The following is a 4345-nucleotide window of genomic DNA, read 5'->3' as shown; positions in this document are numbered from 1 at the left end:
TGGAGGAGCAGCGGCTCTACTCTGAGTCCCTCCCGGATGACCGAGCTTGTCACCCTATCTCTAAGGGAGAGCCCAGACACCCTGCGGAGGAAACTCATTTCAGCCGCTTGTATTCGCGATCTCGTTCTTTCGGTCACTACCCAAATCTCGTGACCATAAATAATGGTAGGAACGTAGATCGACCGGTAAATTGAGAGCTTCGCCTTTTGACTCAGCTTTCTCTTCACCACAACAGACCAGTACAGTGCCTGCTTCACTGCAGACGCTGCACCAATCCGCCTGTCGATCTCCCGCTCCATTTTTCCCTCGTTCGTGAACAAGACCCAGATATACTTAAACCCCTCCAGTTGGGGCAGGACATCTTCCTCGACTCGGAGAAGGCACTCTACCCTTTTCCGGCTCAAGGCCATGGCCTCGGATTTGGAGGCACTGATCCTCATCCGAGCCGCTTCAACTGCGAACCGCTCCAGCGAAAGCTGTAGATCACAGCCTAATGAAGCCAAAAGGACCACATCATCTGCAAAAAGCAGAGACGCAATCCTAAGGTCAACAAACGGATCTCCTCGACACCTTGACTGCACCTAGAAATTCTGTCCATAAATGTTATGAACAGAATAGATGAACCCTCCTCTCCAGAACACCCGAATAGACCTTACCAGAGAGACTTAAGAGTGTGATCCCTCTGTAGTTGGAACACACTCTCCGGACCCCCTTTTTGGATAAGGGGACCACCACCCCCGTCTCCGAATCCAGGGGAACCGTCCCTGATGTCCACGCAATATTGCAGAGTTGCGTTAGCCAACACAACCCTACAACATCCAGAGTCTTAAGGAACTCTGGACGAATCTCATCCACCCCCGGAGCCCTGCCACCGAGGAGCTTTTTAACCACCTTGGTGACCTCAGCACCGTAGATTGATGAGCCCGACCCAAAGTCCCTAGGCTCCGCCTCTTCAGTTGAAGACGTGCTGGTGGGATTGAGGAGGTCTTCGAAGTATTCCACCCACCGAGCCACGACATCCTGAGTCGAGGTCAGCAGCACACCACCCCCACTATAAACAGTGTTGGTGCTGCACTGCTTTCCCCTCCTGAGATGCTGCATGGTGGACCAGAATTGACTCAAAGCCATGCGGAAGTCTTTCTCCATGGCCTCTCCAAACTCCTCCCATGTCCGAGTTTTTGCCTCAGTGACCATCTGAGCTGCATGCCACTTGGATTGCTGGTACTCGTCAGCTACTTCTGGTGTCTCACAGGCCAAGAAGGGCCGATAGGACTCCTTCTTCAGCCTGGCAGCATCCCTCACCGCCAGTGTCCACCAGCGGGTTTGAGGGTTGCTGCCGCGACAGGCACCAACTATCTTGCAGCCACAGCTCCAATAAGCCACCTCAACAATGGAGGCACGGAACATCGCCCACTTGGGCTCAATATGACCACACCGACAACCAATGAGTGAACAGGAGCGGGGAGCCACCCACGAAAGCAGGGCCGGCTAGCTGGCCCTACTCCAAAGCAGGGACCAAAAAAACAAGGGCCAGCCTCGAAAAAATGCCGGTGGAAACGCGTGCAAAGCAAGCCGAGTAGAGTGGAGCTGGGACCTTTAGAGCCGGTGGAAAAGGTGCATTAGTGATGCAGCAGCAGCAGCAGGAAGAGGAAGAGGGTTTAGCCCGTATCCTGACTCCAGGACCAGGCCGGCTCGGAGCACGTTCGGCCTGTTCCTGGAAACGAAACAGTACCCTCTGTTGAACGGCGTGGAGACTGTATACGGAGGGAAGGGAGAGGTATCCTGGACTGTGCCACTTTGGAGTCTTCCCTCCCGTTTCGAGTCACTTAATGTGCTTGGGCTGAAAATCAGCCACAGATGAAGTGGCTGAGTGTGACCTTATGCTTAACGTTTTATTTGATTCAGTACTCTTCACCACTGACCGACGTTTCATTAGGAACGTTCTTTCTTGAAGAATAAAATTATGGAGTGTCTACAAAGGCCAACCCACGAGGGCCCAGAGGTCCAATGACCACTGGGTCCAGAGGACTGCCTGCAGGAAGATGAATGGGAGTTTAAGTTTATAGTAATTCCACTGAAGATCCTGATAAGAGACTTCACTAACTTCACTATCATAACTACAGAAGTTTAAGGCCTCTGAGCTGAGGCTTAATGAGGCAATGGTGTTTTGCTTGTGTCTGTGTGTGCGTGTGTTCAGTTGCCTCTAACGATTGTAAAAGATCCCACGAACCAGAGGACAGATTTTAATGGAAGTTATAGCTCTCTCAGACAAGATGATCTTAGTTAAAACGCTGGCATTTGTCCCGTGTTTTATACCCCCGGATCATCTGTTCTCCGTTCTTATCTTAGGCTAAAACTGCATTCCTCCCCCCCGGCTAAAGCAGCCCTGCAAACCCAACGGAAAGCCAGTTTTGCAGGCGCGGCCATGGAGAATGGCTGAAAACGCAACAAAGAGGCACGTGTGAAGAGTCAGCGGGTCCCCTCGCCATGCCACCGGGAGTTGGGTGGGGCAGTGGGTTCCTGACAACCTGAATGTCCTCATCATTCGCCGCACCACCACTCACAAAGCTGGGGTCAGGGTTAGAAAAATCAAAGGCGTCGAGCTGGGTTTTTTTTTGTTTTTCCATGTCCCTCCTGAACTGGCATTTGTTCCCCCGGAGAGAAAGCGTTCAAGGAGCCCAGTTGAATGGGATTAAAACGATGCGCTCTTTATTTCCTTAGGGAGGCAAAGCAAATTTCAGCAGTCAGAAGACAGCAGTGACAGATTATATCCGTTGACAGAAGCCTCTAACAGGTCTGAAGATGGTGGACATAACTACTTAGTGACAAAAAAGGGGAGGAAGGGAGTTCTCTGAAATCACTTTGCTTTGCCCTTCAACATTTAAACTTCAGAGCCAGAAGTGCTACTTCACTTTTAAAATTTTGTTTTAACATAAGGAGTGATAAGGCAGTCCTCAGACAGAACAAACGCCTGCAAGAAAACCGGATTTACTGCAAAGTCCTTTATGTAGCACTAATTGCTGCTTTTAAAGGGAGAAAAAGACCACTCTGAAAAAGTAAAAGCAGGGCTCTCAAGTCTCACGCATTGACCGTGTGACACACACATTTCGTGAAGTGCACACGCTCACACGCCACACTTTGTATTTCTCACGCAAAATAAAACACGCACACGGCCTTTTTGTCACTTTAACGCTATATTTAGCAAGTTTTCTCCAACATTTTTTAAAGCGACTAGCGACAAATCTAGTGACTTTGGCGGCTAAATGTGAGAAAGCACTCATTCTGCAGCGTACCGTAAGTCCCGCCCACTTCCCCAAGCACTGACAGCTGTCAATCTCACAGCAGAGAGGAGACCCACTCCACTCTGTGTCCACAGTGGCGCTCCCGCACACCCTCTTGAGCACGCGCGGGAAGCGCGATTGTTTTCGTGTGAGTTGTGTTGTCATCTGATGACAGAGAGATAAAGATGGAGAGGCAGAAAGATAAAGATGTAGGCATGAAAGAAAGCTTTTCAGAGTGGTTGAAAGACAGCAGGAAGTTCTGTCTGAGCATCAAGAGGAGGCCTGGAAATGTTCAGGTTAGCTAATTCTACTAATTACTAATAAATAACAAGTTACAGCTGTTTACTGATCAGTATTTACAATATAACAGCTGAGAGGATGGAGAGAAAGAATCAGGACAGACAGGAGAAGGAGACAGGTTGGACTAATGTTAGCTGGAAGAGTAGAAACAGCCACTTAATACCAAAGGATTTATTTTTAAATATTGTTTATACTAAAAAAGTGCATTACCAAGATGTGTAATTTATTCAAAGCTAATTAATAATACTTGCTTGACTTTAAGACTCAGAGGAGAAAAACACAAGTAAGGAATGAGGGAGACAGACATGAGGTCGGTGATCAGCTGCTGTAGAGAAGACCAGAGATGACATCAGGTCGGAATAGTTCAACTAGTGAGGCCACAAAAAACTAATTTCTGCTGACCACCACTGTGTCAGTTTGGGAAAATTAGTGCAGGCAGACATGGCAAGACCAACACCACAGAGGAGAAAGTGGACAAGAGAGGTGAAGATGATGATGATGAGAGAGAGGAACAGAGAGGTGCAGAGGAGAGGGTTGGGGCAAGACCTTACTCAGAAGATCCATCTGAATGGCCTTCACCACAGGAAGTGGGGGACTCATTGACTCATTCAGGCAGTTCATGGTTGAGAATGACCCACAGAGATGTTCTGATGGGCCATACCCCATATCGGTGTTATATGTTATAAGTCCATGAAAAAAAAGAAATTTATTCACGTAAACAGGTAAAATGAAAAAAAAAAAAAAAAAAAGGGGGGGGGGGGGGG

This window comes from Kryptolebias marmoratus, linkage group LG4 (assembly GCF_001649575.2).
Source record: "Kryptolebias marmoratus isolate JLee-2015 linkage group LG4, ASM164957v2, whole genome shotgun sequence".
Lineage (NCBI taxonomy): Eukaryota > Metazoa > Chordata > Actinopteri > Cyprinodontiformes > Rivulidae > Kryptolebias > Kryptolebias marmoratus.
This window is presented reverse-complemented; position numbering follows the sequence as displayed.